Genomic DNA, 14374 nt, shown 5'->3' with positions numbered 1-14374 from the left:
CGTTCACCTCAATTGTAAATGCACATCCCTAATGTCATTGTCATTACCAAGTTAGTCAAATTAATGTAGCTCCACCGTTATCATCGCTTTGCCCTCTTTTCTGTGAGAGTGGAAAATAGATATTTCAACTTCTGTACTGTAATTTGGGAATTCGGAAATTGCAAGAGAGTTTGAATTCCTGTTATTGAAATATTGTGAGAGGATTTAAATTCCAAGTACTTATATTTTTGCTCTAATGTATTGTCTCCATTTTAATCAATAGAAGTTGCCTTTTCCCTGCGTTTAATTTGTCGCTGGATTTCCGCATGCGGTTCGCATTTCTGAAATTACATTTTTATATTACTCTCAGATTTACTTCTTGCAATATGCTGTCAGTGTGGTTCAAAAACAGTTGATTCGTTTGGGTAAACATCGAAACCTTTAATTATATGATAAAAAGACACTGTCGCAAACGACCCAGGTAGTTACGGCCCCGGGTATTGCATTACTTGGGGAAGTTAAGAGCAAGAGGATGAAGAGAAGATTCCAAGATGATAATGGTTACATAAGTTTCAATGGACGATGTAGTTCAGTAGTGAAATGAAACGAAATGACACGGGCGGCCAACAAGAGGAGATACAAAAGAAAGACAACCTTTAATACCAAAATTTTGTGTCCTTTCAAACCAGAGAATTGCAATCAATTCATTCGTTTACAAAATACATTCATAATATACAACTTATATTCTGGCGGTTGGGCAGCCATCATGCTGGAGCGCAACCAGGTGATCGATCCCTTTCCCTCTGCCTCTCTATCGTGACCGAATTGAACTGTGTTTCAATTTCAGTGTGAAGCCCAACAGCTGAGATACACAGCGCATCACAATGAATCGTCTTTTAATTCTTCTTTTTTCCATTTTAGCAGGTGATCGATCCCTCTCCCTATATGTCTCTACCGTGACAGAATTGAATTGTACTTCAATTTCAGTTTGGAGCCCCGCAGCTGAGAAACATCGCGCATCTCAATGAATCATCCTTCAATTCTGCCTTCTTTGATTTTGCTGCTGCTTCTTGAACATGAGGAGTCAGAATCGCCTCAGAAACAGAAGAAGCAATAGCAGATTTCAGAGCAACAGCAGCAGCGCCAACGCCAGCGGCAGAAGCAATCCCAAAAATATTAGGGGAAATAGATAATAACTTGGGCGTTATTAGTACATTCTTGAAATTGAAGGCCTTCTGATCTGTAAAGATTCTGAACCCTCGATTGCTCCCACAGTCGCCATGCAAGAAGCCCTCTTTGAAATAGAATTCATCTTTCTTTTTTTCCCTTCCTTTCTTTGGATTTAGATTTGCTCTTGGATAGCAGGTGATCGATCCCTCTCTCTATACCTCTCTATCGTGACGGAATTGAAGTGTATTTTAATTTCAGTTTGGAGTCCAGCAGGTGAGAAACATCACGCATCTCAATGAATCATCCTTTGATTCTGCTTTCTTTGATTTTCCTGCTACTTCCTGAACATGAGGAATCAGATTCGCTTCAGAAACCGAAGAAGCAATAGCAGATTTCAGGGCAACGGCAGCAGCGCCAATGCTAGTGGCAGAAGCAATCCCAAAGGTATGAGGAGAAATAGAGAACAACTTGGGCGTTATTAGTAGATTCTTGAAATTGAAGGCCTTCTGATCTGTGAAGATTCTGAAACCCTCGATTGCTCCCATAGCCGCCATACAAGAAATAGAATTCATCTTTCTTTCCTCCTTTCCTTGGATTTAGATTTGGACTGGTATAGCTAAGAAAACAAAACAACAATATCAATTGTTAAGTTGCAGACTGAGATTGTTGCACTTGAAATTTAGTTCTGTATTTATATGTTTAATGTTAGTTTTAATGTTAGTTTTATTTATAAAAATAATTATAATTTTTTTTGGTTGAAAGGTAATAGTTTTATCAAAAGTTAAAAAATTATTAGATTTACGAAGAGAATTTTTTTTTTAGGTTAATGAACATGTAAATTTATCATGATCACATCCATTGCTTATTGCCTAGATTGAGATGACTATGATTTGGAGTATTAAAAGATCTATACAAGAATAATGTTAATGGACAACATTTATCAACACCACCAAGTATATTATTTTATTAAGGATATTGATTGTTCACTTTATCTCTCAAACCATGTAAAAACAAATCCTAGAGTGGATGTTAGAGTATAATTCTTGGCATGTAGATATGATGATAACAACAATTATGTGGCATTCTTTATAGCTTGTTTAAGAATCTTAGCCAAATATTAAAAAAAAATGCTACAAGTAATAATTTTAGGAGTGATATGTTTCATATATCTTGAGCTTAAAGCATGAGAAAAGATGGTGATGGGGACATTGCCAAAACATTTGATACACAAAATATCATCACAAAGCATCTCATGAGAAGACCCCTTTCTACTATAACCCACTACATTTATCTTCGCATGAATTCCTTAATTTTTTGCATGAGTTTCACATTCTAGATGAATAATAGAGATTCCAATTGATGACCACAACAACCACGACCTCAAACATTGTGATGCCAGAGATATATGACATAGAATCATCAATAATTGCAACAACAAGTTCAATGTATAGTATATCATGAGATCAATGCTCCACATAGCAATTTCATGTCATATTTAAAAATGTATGCATATTAGCATATAAGATGGATGTAGTTATAGGCCATTTCCCTCCCTATAGTTGATTGACACTTATAGATCTATGATTAAATGATCCAGGTGACTCCAGACACATGCAGAAATCCAAGAGGACTCAAAAAGGGCCAAAAATCAAAGTGATCAGAATGTTGTCAAACCAAGACCAGAGCATAGATCTTGTCGTCTTGATCGCAACAGTGTAAATAGTTCGTTAATCTGAGCTCGCATGGAGAAGATAGAGCTCTTTAAATATTGACACAACAAGGGAAAAGAGGGGCCCACAGTGTGCCACATGGCATCCCAGTAAGCATGTGGGACCCTCATGGCAGCCCATCAGCCATTAACACATGGCACCCTTTCAATGATTTCTTTACTCCTGCAAAAAGACAAAAAAAAATATTAAAAATTCCATATAAAAACAAAAATTATAAAAAGACAAAACAAAAATAATATGTTTTAAAAACCATATAAATCAAAAAAAATTCATAACCATATGGAAAAATCCCAATGAATATCATGAAATTTCGTATGATTATTAAAAGTATGAATGTTGGTGGTTATTAAAAATATGCTTATATCATAACCACCCATATTTAAACTTACACACCCCAACCACATTACCATATACGATAAGCAAAGTCGGTGGGAGTTGAACCCACCCATATATCACACTCTGCCACCATTCACAACATGCCACTTGAAACAAACACCCCGCTTGTATTTAATGCATTAAACCAACCACATGCCATTTTATATAACCATTGGTTAAAATTAATACGCACTTGTGTTAAAAGTGGGCATGAGCGGGTTTGGAACCTGGAACCTCCCCCTTCCAATATTCCTTTGCCACCAATGTGCCACAATGACATTGTTGCTAACTCCACCCAACCACGCTTATACAAACCCTTCCACTCATTTGCAAGGGAGAGAGAGCGTGGCATGGAGACTGAGGAGAGCACATTTTTTGCGGCGTCCTTTTTTATTGCAGGTGGAACCATGAACTTGGGAAAAACACAGGTGGAACCATGATTGAGCCAAATTCTCAAGAGGGTGAAAATTTGCCAATGTCCAAATTGGACAAATTTTATGTCGATCTTACACCTCTCAGCGACACGAACTTAATGGTGCAGTCAGAATTTTGATATGAGTAGCAGATCGTCAGATGAACCGGAGGAGGGAATCTAGGGGAATCTAAAAGATTCCTTAGGCCCCAGATTCTCCCTTTATCAAAATTCAGAAATTTGACAGTTGATTTTACCCTATTCGATGCCACAAATCTGATGGTGCATTTAGATTTTCCATTTGATCACTCCATTTTTCAGCCACTTTTCAAAGTGGAGAGCAAGTGTCAACATTCAAGTGCGAGCAGTGATTTCCCTGGGATTTGACGTCACGAGGTTGATGGTACAGCCAGCATCAGCAGTTTGACATCCTTTTCTTCAGATGGCCCCAGGATGTGAGGTATATGCAGTTGTGTTCACGTACTTCTTTTTGCTATGAGATGCATTGTGCTGCATAGATCCCTGTTTGATGTTTGAAGTGGGGTCTTGCTTTCTTACTTGTTTCATGATTCCTGCCTGATGTGACGTGGAATCATCTGTGGGGTGTACTTGTTGTAATGATTGTCATGTTGTTATTGAGATCCCTTTGTTGTCATGTGGATGGGATACTCATGTTGTAGTCATGTATGTCTGAATTAAGATCCCTTTGATGCCATGATTGGCGGGATGCTCATTATTGTCATTTGTGAAATTATGTCATACTGATAGGAGTCCTTTTTTGAATGAGAGTTCTGGTAGAGGAACACCTCTTGGAGCCACTCCTACGTGAGGGAATATTCCTTGTATGATAGAGAAAACATATGCATGTACATCATCACTCTTTCCAGCACTTAATGCAGCGGCCTACACCATCTTGACACCGGGTGTAACGCCCTGCGCTCTCGGGCATGAGTTCGCGTGTTCACTCCGTCGCGAAACTAAATGAAAATAGAAGTGCGAACTCCAACAAGGCGCAAATATATAGTGCGATGGGTTGGCGCTCCATTTTTATAGTGTAGGCTGGGCAAAGCGAACAAGAGCAGGCCGACGCGTTGGAGGGGCATTTGGATGACTATTCGGTGCGCTGGCTACACGATGGTGAGGTCGGCTGGACGATGGACGACGCTCATGTTTGGAGCGTATATACACATAGAGTATGCGCTCATTTGGACATCACCTCCTCGCAGAGCATCTACGCACAAGTCTTGGGTGCGCACAAAAGGTACGAAGTAGAGGTTTACCGCAGGTCGCACAAGGAGATGTGCCCGCTGAGTCGAGCGACGGTTTCGTGTGAACGGTGGTTGGGTGAGTGGTGCGCACGGGCGCCCACCACACGATATATACTTTGGTTGGGTTGAGGTTTGGGTACGGGTCGTGCACGGGTGCGCCCGCCCGCCCAACGCTAGACTTGTATATGTAATCTTTGTATTCGGTGGATGGTTGAGGCAGACCGCCGTGCGCTCTTGCACGGGCGGGCGCCCACCTTGGTTATGAACGCCGGTGGAGCGCGGCTCCCGGTCATTGTAATTTTCTCTTATATAATAAAAGATTACTTCTTGCATATTATTGGGTTTATTATCGTTCTTGTATTATTGATGGTTTCTGCACATTAATAATGTTAAATTCATGTTATCATGAATTGTTGAAGGCGTAGTTCGTAAAGTTAATTAACGATGGATAAAGTTATTAACTTAGGCGGTGCCGCACCCGGCCAATTTAACGAAAAAATAATTGGGGGCGTGACAGGTGGTATTAGAGCAGCTGATCCGGGTATTGAAGCTACTACACAACTTCACCGAAGTGAAGTTGGTATCAGAGCAGGTTCACAGGTGGTGAAGCCGTTGCTTATGATAGGTGAAGCTGATTTAGGGTTGAAGAAGCTTGATGAACAAGGAAGAGTTATGGAGAAATCGTGGATGAACAGTCTGGGTTTCGTGGACTTGATGGTTCATGGTAAGACCATTCAAGCTCTAGTGGACACGGGGGCCACTCATAACTTCATGGCGACACGGTTGGCGAAAGAGGTTGGACTGATGATCTTCCCATCGAATGTGGAAGTCAAGGCAGTGAACTCTAGAGCTAAGGTGGCGGGTTTGGTACACGAAGTACCTGTGCAGATAAAAGACTGGAAGGGTCAGTTGGACTTCATGGTGATGGAGATGAACGACTTTGATATGATACTCGGACAGAATGTCTTGAAGGGAAACAAGGCTATTGTTGTCCCCTTCTGTGATGAGGTGGTGCTGGTTGGACAGTCACAAACTTGGAATTTGCCCACTCATAGGCAAAGGAAGGAAGTCAAGGTGCAGCATGTTTCGGCACTAAGTTTGGAGAAGGCTATGAAGGAGTCAGATATGGAGACATATGCGGTGATGTTCAAGGATGTCGAAGGTGATGGAGTGGGGACGCCTGTTCCAGCTGAGATATCTGATGTGCTTACCAAATATGCGGATTTGATGCCTGATGAGCTTCCAAAGAAGCTTCCGCCAAGGCGTGCAGTGGACCATAGCATTGAGCTTGAGCCAGGAAAGCAACCCCCGGCTAAAGCACCTTATCGGTTGTCAGGGCCTGAGTTGGAGGAGTTGAAACGATAGTTAAAGGAGTTAACTGATGCAGGTTTCATTAGACCTTCAAGGTCCCCTTATGGAGCTCCGGTATTGTTCCAGTGGAAGAAGGATTCGAATGAGCTACGGATGTGCTGTGATTACCATGCATTGAACAAGCAGATGGTAAGGAACAGGTATCCTTTGCCATTGGCTGCTGATTGCTTTGACAAGCTTGCGAAAGCCCGAGTGTTTTCCAAGCTGGACTTGAGGCATGGGTATTATCAGGTGCGGATAGCTGAAGGAGATGAGAAGAAGACCGCGATAGTAACAAGGTATGGTAGCTTTGAGTTCCTTGTTATGCCATTCGGGTTGTGCAACGCTCCTGCTATGTTTTGCACTTTGATGAATGATGTTCTACGACCATACTTGGATTCGTTCGTAGTAGTGTACTTGGACGATATAGTGGTGTTCAGTGACAACATGGAGGATCATAAGAAGCACTTGGCAATGGTGTTCGAGGCACTGAGGACAAATCAGTTGTTCTTGAAAAAGTCTAAGTGTGTGTTCGCTCAGACCGAGATTCCGTTCCTTGGGCATATTGTTGGTCAAGGGTACATACGAATGGAGCCGAGCAGGGTGAAGGCGATTGAGGACTAGGTTGAACCGAAGAATGTCCATGAGATGAGGGTGTTCTTGGGCATGACCAACTACCAATGGAAGTTTGTAGAGGGGTACTCCAAGGTGACATCGGCGTTGACAGACTTATTGAAGAAAGACAAGAGGTGGAGTTGGACGAGCAAATGTCAAGAGGCATTTGATGACTTGAAGAAGAGGATGGTTACAACACCGATACTGAAGTTGCCTGACTTCGAGAGACCGTTTTAGGTACACACTGATGCTTCAGATTTTGCTATAGGAGGGGTTCTTATGCAAGATGGGCATCCGGTGGCGTATGAGAGTTGGAAGTTGCAAGATAGAGAACAGAGGTATCCGGTTCATGAGAAGGAGATGACTGCCATCATCCATTGTCTTCATGTGTGGAGGCATTCCCTGATTGGGAAGTCGTTTGTTGTCAAGACTGACAACGTTGCAGCAAGTTATTTTGCATCACAACCGAAGCTTTCTGCAAAGCAAGCTCGTTGGCAGGACTTCTTGGCAGAGTTCGACATGACTATCGAGTATAGACCGGGAAGACACAATGCGGTAGCAGATGCCCTTAGTAGGAAGGGACAACTTGCAGCATTGGAGGGAGAAGACCGGGCAGCTAGGAGTAGGAGTCGAGTTCAGATGTTAGAAGAGATGCAGAATAAGATCAAGGAAAGTGTTGAAACCGATACTTTGGCGCAGAATATAGTGAAGCAGATAAAGGAGGGGAAGACACGAAAGTTCTTTCTACGAGACGGGTTCTTGTTCTTTGGAAACCGACTCTATGTTCCAAAGTCATTTGGGCTTAGGAGGCACCTTTTGAAGGAGTGCCACGACTCGCCATGGGCTGGCCACCCAGGGATGCGTCGTTCTTTGGCATTGTTGGAGAGAGGATTCTTTTGGGAGAAGATGTGGGAGGATGTAGAGGAGTATGTACATACGTGCATCATTTGTCAGCAGGATAAATCGGATACTCAGAAGCAAGGAGGATTGTTGCAGCCTTTACCGATTCCTGAGAGACCATGGATGAGTGTCTCAATGGACTTCATCACTCAGTTGCCACAAGTTCAGGGGTATAATGGGATTATGGTCGTGGTTGATCGTTTTTCCAAGTATGCTGTCTTTGTTCCTACAAAGATACCTTGTGGAGCTGAGCGGACTGCGGAGTTGTTCTTTAAGAACATAGTGAAGTATTGGGGGATGCCATTGAGCATTGTGTCGGATAGAGATCCGCGTTTTACAGGGAGATTTTGGACCACATTGTTCAAGTTAGTTGGGACAGAGTTGTTGATGAGTTCGAGTTACCATCCGCAGACAGATGGGCAGACCGAGAGAATCAACGCATTGCTGGAGGACTACTTGCGACATTATGTGACGGCTGATCAGAAGAATTGGCCTGAACTCTTGGATATTGCTCAGTTTAGCTACAATATTCAAAAGAGTTCTGCGACGGGGTATAGTCCATTTGAGTTGGTGAATGGACAGATGCTGGTTGCACCACATACCGTAGTGACGGGAGGCTTCTTGAGGAGTCCTCATGCAAAGAAGTTCATGAAGGCTTGGGAGGAGACATTGGAGTTAGCACAGTTATGCTTGCACGATGCTGCAAGGAGGATGAAAAAGTACGTTGATCGTGGGAGACAGGAGGCACACTTCAGTGTGGGAGATATGGTGTTTCTCAGGATTACCGGGGAGCAGTTTCAGCCAACCAAGGGGACGACGAGCAAACTGACACGGAAGTACGAGGGACCATTCCGAGTGAAGAAGAGAGTGGGGGAAGTTGCTTACGAGCTGGAGCTTCCACGCCATATGCACATGAAGCATCCAGTTTTTCATGTGAGTCAGTTAAAGAGATGTAGACTTGATTCAGACCATCCAGAGAGAGTTGAACCGACGAGGGGACTAGCCGGGATTGTGGACAAGCCAGGATTGGAGTTGGAGAAGATTTTGGGGCTCAGAACTACAGGAGTTGGTTGCCACATGAGAAGGGAATTTCTTTGCAGATGGAAGAATGCACGGAGGAAGAGAGTTAGGAATCGGAGGACTCGCCTTGGAGATGGAAGGACAAGATCGAGAAGTACAACAGGAAGTTGATGAGAAGAGCAGGATTGTCGAGGGCGACAATGATTTCCAGTGGGGGAGGATGTAATGCCCTGCGCTCTCGGGCACGAGCGCGCGTGTTCACTCCATCGCGAAACTAAACAAAAAAAGAAGTGCGAGCTCCAACAAGGTGCAAATATATAGTGCGATGGGTTGGCGCTCCGTTTTTATAGTGTAGGCTGGGCAAAGCGAACAAGAGCAGGCCGACGCGTTGGAGGGGCGTTTGGATGACTGTTCGGGGTGCTGGCTACACGATGGTGAGGTCGGCTGGACGATGGACGACGCTCATGTTTGGAGCGTATATACACATAGAGTATGCACTCATTTGGACATCACCTCCTCGCAGAGCATCTACGCACAAGTCTTGGGTGCGCACAAAAGGTGCGAAGTAGAGGTTTACCGCAGGTCGCACAAGGAGATGTGCCCGCCAAGTCGGGCGACGGTTTCGTGTGAACGGTGGTTGGGTGAGTGGTGTGCACGGGCGCCCACCACACGATATATACTTTGGTTGGGTTGAGGTTTGGGTACGGGTCGTGCACGGGTGCGCCCACCCGCCCAACGCTAGACTTGTATATGTAATCTTTGTATTCGGTGGATGGTTGAGGCAGACCGCCGTGCGCTCTTGCACGGGCGGGCGCCCACCTTGGTTATGAACGCCGGTGGAGCGCGGCTCCCGGTCATTGTAATTTTCTCTTATATAATAAAAGATTACTTCTTTCATATTATTGGGTTTATTATCATTCTTGTATTATTGATGGTTTCCGCACATTAATAATGTTAAATTCATGTTATTATGAATTGTTGAAGGCGTAGTTCATAAAGTTAATTAACGATGGATAAAGTTATTAACTTAGGCGGTGCCGCACCCGGCCAATTTAACCAAAAAAGAATTGGGGGTGTGACACCGGGGCTCGGAGACGTAGTCCCTCCTGGACGAACTCCGTTATCAACGTCTTGAGTTTTAGGTTGCTGATTTTTATCATGTTCCTTCTTCTTTACAACATGCCTTTATGTTCCTTTATGCTATTTTAATTGCAATTCTAATCACATCATGAAAGCAAAAGATCTTGGTTAAATCCGGGAGTTGAGTCAACTTGGATCAAGTTTGGTATAAGAGCGGTCTTTGCATGGATGTGAATTGCAAGCATGAACAATGGAACGTGCAGCGACAGAGGATGAAAAATCAATGTACGAAACCATGCTCAAAATTTCCCAAAGGGTGGAAATAATCTATGAAGCTCTACAAAAAGAGACAGAGGAAAAGGAGCGATTGCAACTTCAGTTGCGAGTCATGGAAGAGGCCCTGGAAGAACTGAAGCACAACAAATAGAATCTTCAAACATAGAGCATTGAATTGAAGATGCTTCTACATGAAGAGAAAGAGGAAAAACAAAGTTGCTACAATAGCTGCAAGCTAAGGATGAGGCCTTGGAAAAGCTGCAGTGTGACCCCTGTGAGGTAAAATGTAATTCTCTAAATTCATGTATGTGTCTTGATGATGATTTCCCTGTTTTCAAAAATCATATCATAGGAATTGGCTCCAAACTGTTGAAGAAAATGGGGTATGAAGGAAAAGTCTTGGGCATTAAAGGCCAAGGCATTTTCAACCCCATCAAAGTAGAGGAATTACCCCATCAGGTAGGACTTGGGTATGTCAGAAAGGAAGTTGGGGAATGCGCTGAGACAGCTAGTGAACCACCAACAACAGATGATGAGAAGCCCTCATCAGTTCTTTCCAAATCGACAAAGGAGGTAAAAGATGTTGATTTCCTTTCAATTTCGTCTTCACACAGTATGATTTTTGTTGGAGATGTGGAGATCCCAATTATAGGGACAAACATGAGGCTCCTTACCAGGATGTGGCACGAGGAGGAAAAATAACTTGGTGTTAATAACCAAGGCATAAATCAACCATTGGAGGTTGTGAAGAGACCTTAATTTGCAGGCTTGAGATACATCGAGGGAGAATGCTCAAATATGTCAGATACTTCTGAGACATTGTTGAAATCGTCAAGGAAAGAGAATGATAGGAACACATTCCCATCATCCCATCGCAGTATCCATTGCAGGGAAAGAGTTGAGGCAAGCTCTTATCACCATAATGACACCAGAGACGGCAAGGAAAGGTATAACTAGTATTGATATTCAGATGTTCATTTCAATTATAGTCATGTTGTTAATCATGGACATAAATCATGGATCGAAAAACATGTACCTTTTGTGGATTACATAACCATACATTTTCTAAGTGTTGGAAAAGAATAGAAGCACACAAAAGGAGGAGGCATGAAAGACCCTCTCAATAGCAGGGAAATAAACATGGTAAGAAGATCTGGAGGAAGAATATGTATTGCAACAAAGGTGGCCATCAAAGAGCCACTTGTTGGAGGCTCCATCTAGAGCAGCGCCTTAAAGAAAAAGCATCAGTGCATGAACCAGGTGAAACAATTTTTCGACAAGCAAAACCATCATAGGGGGGTGACCCATTCACATTGATAAGTGAAAAATGGTTTCTAAATATGTTAGCTTGTCACGATCTTGCTTTTGTAAATCATTTGTTGCATTTTAATATGTAAAAGTGATGATGTGTTTTCCATCACCTATTAAGCAACAATGATGTGTAGTCTTTTTTTGTGTTGCATTTTAAAGTGATGTCATGTCTCCATCACTTATTAAGGCAAAAATAGTGTTTGGCCTTATTTTTGTAAATCATGTGTTGCAGTGATGATGTGTTTTCCATCACTTGTTGGAGCAACAAGGATATGTTGGCCTTGTTTTCGTAGCTGGGGTATTGTTTCCATTTTGATGTAAACTTGATCGCTGAGTATGTGTTATAAAATCGTGGCAAGTATGGGATGCTTGGGTCATTTGTTGGTCATGTGAATTAAGCAATAATTTGCAGAAATTGTACTACAGGTTTACAGAGGGTGCAAGTGTCAGCTCATCGCTTATGGCTCCAAAGGACAAATGTGAAGGAGAAGGAAGGGTGACATATTAGATACTTGTATGTGTGGACAGGGTAGAAACACGTGGCAGGTTATTTTCATGCTTTTGGAGGACCAAAAGGTCCTTAGTGGGGAGGATTGATCTAGGTGGCTCTAGACACATGCAGAAATCCAAGAGGACTCAAAAAAGGGTCAAAAATCAAAGTGATGAGAATGTTGTCAAACCAAGACCAGAGCGTAGATCTCATCGTCTTGATTGCAATGGTGTAAACGGTTCGTTAATCTAAGCTCGTATGGAGGAGATAGAGCTTTTTAAAGATTGACACGACAAGGGAAAAGAGGGGCCCATAGTGTGCCACATGTCATCCTAGTAAGCATGTGGGACCCACACGGCAGCCCATCAGCCATTGACACATGGCACCCTTTCATTGATTTCTTTACTCTTGCAAAAAGACAAAAAAATAATATTAAAAATTCCATATAAAAACAAAAATTATAAAAACACAAAACAAAAATAATATGTTTTAAAAAAAATATAAATCAAAAAAATTCATAGCCATATTACAAAAAAGAAATGTATATGGAAAAGTCCCAACGAATATCATGAAATTTCGTATGGTTATCAAAAGTATGAATGTTGGTGGTTATCAAAAGTATGGTTATACCATAACCACCCATATTTAAACTTACACACCCCAACCACATTACCATATACGATAAGCAAAGTCGGTGGGAGTTGACCCACGGTCGTCGGGAGGGCCAACCCCGCCCACACGGCAGCCCCATATGTCACACTTTGCCACCATTCAATACAACACCAACCCCATTGTTGTACAACGCACTACTTGAAAGAAACACCTCGCTTGTATTTAATGCTTTAAACCAACCACATGCCATTTTATATAACTGTTGGTTAAAATTAATATGCACTTGTACTAAAAGTGGGCGTGAGCAAGTTTGGAACCTGGAACCTCCACCTTCCTATATTCCTCCGCCACCAACGTGCCACAACGACATTGTTGCTAACTCCGCCCAACCACGCTTATACAAAACCTTCCACATATTTGCACGGGACAGAGAGCGTGGCACGAAGACTGAGGAGAGCAAGTTTTTTGAGGCATTCCTTTTTATTGCTGGTGGAACCATGAACCTAGGAAAAACACAGGCGGAACCATGATTGAGCCAAATTCTCAGGAGGGCGAAATTTTGGTAGTGTCCAAATTGGACAAATTTTATGTCAATCTTACACCTCTCAGTGACACGAACTTAATGGTGTAGTCAGAATTTTGATATGAGTAGCAGATCTTTAGATGAACCGGAGGAAGGAATCTTTAAGGAATCTAGGGGGAATCTAAAAGATTCCCTAAACCCCAGATTCTCCCTTTGTCAGAATTTAGAAATTTGATAGTCGATTTTACCCTATTCGATGCCACAAATTTGATGGTGCATTCAGATTTTCCATTTGATCACTCCATTTTTCAGCCACTTTTCAAAGTGGAGTGCAAGTGTCAGCATTCATGTGTGAGCAGTGATTTCCCTGAGATTCGACATCACGAAGTTGATGGTATGGCCAGCTTCAGCAGTTTGACATCCTTTTCTTCAGATGGACCTAGGATGTGAGGTATATGCAATGTCTCCACGTACTTATTTTTTCGATGAGATGCATTGTGCTGCATAGATCCCTGTTTGATGTTTGAAGTGGGATCTTGTTTTCTTACTTGTTTCATCATTCCTGCTTGATGTGACGTGGAATCATCTGTGGGATGTACTTGTTGTCGTGATTGTCATGTTGTTATTGAGATCCATTTGTCATCATGTGGACAAGATACTCATGTTGTAGTCATGTATGTCTGAATTGAGATCCCTTTGATGCCATGATTGGCGAGATGCTTATTATTGTCATATGTGAAATTATGTCATACTGATAGGAGTCCTTTTTTGAATGAGTTTTGACAGCGGAACACCTCTTGGAGCCACTCCTACGTGAGGGCATATGCCTTGTATGATAGAGAAAACACATGCATGTACATCATCAGTCTTTCCAGCACTTAATGTAGCGGCCTACACCATCTTGACACCGGGGCCTGGAGACGTAGTCCCTCTTGGATGAACTCCGTTATCAACGTCTTGAGTTTTATGTTGCTGATTGTTGTCATGTTCCTTCTTCTTTACAACATGCATTTATGTTCCTTTATGTTATTTTAATTGAAATTCTAATCACATCACGAAAGTAAAAGATCTTGGTTAAATCCAAGAGTTGAGTCAACTTGGATCAAGTTTGGTATCAGAGCGGTCTTTGCGTGGATGTGAATTGCAAGCGTGAAAAATGGAACGTGCAGAGACAGAGGATGAAAATGCGATGTACGAAACCATGCTCAAAATTTCCCAAAGGGTGGAAATAATGTATGAAGCTCTACAAAAAGAGACAGAGGA

At 42.4% G+C, this 14374-nt stretch overlaps 1 pseudogene; it reads right to left on the bottom strand.

Annotated features, from left to right (window-relative positions):
* Positions 1-511: 511 nt before the first annotated feature.
* On the bottom strand, positions 512-1833 carry LOC149193788 (uncharacterized; annotated as a pseudogene).
* Between the last annotated feature and the right edge of the window lie 12541 nt (positions 1834-14374).

The sequence above is a fragment of the Pinus tabuliformis genome, chromosome 2_2 (genome assembly GCF_031772625.1).
Source record: "Pinus tabuliformis cultivar Carrire ecotype Pingquan chromosome 2_2, CPIR1, whole genome shotgun sequence".
In the NCBI taxonomy this organism is placed as follows: Eukaryota; Viridiplantae; Streptophyta; class Pinopsida; order Pinales; family Pinaceae; genus Pinus; species Pinus tabuliformis.
Note: the sequence above shows the minus strand (reverse complement) of the source record. Positions and strands in the feature narration are given on the sequence as shown.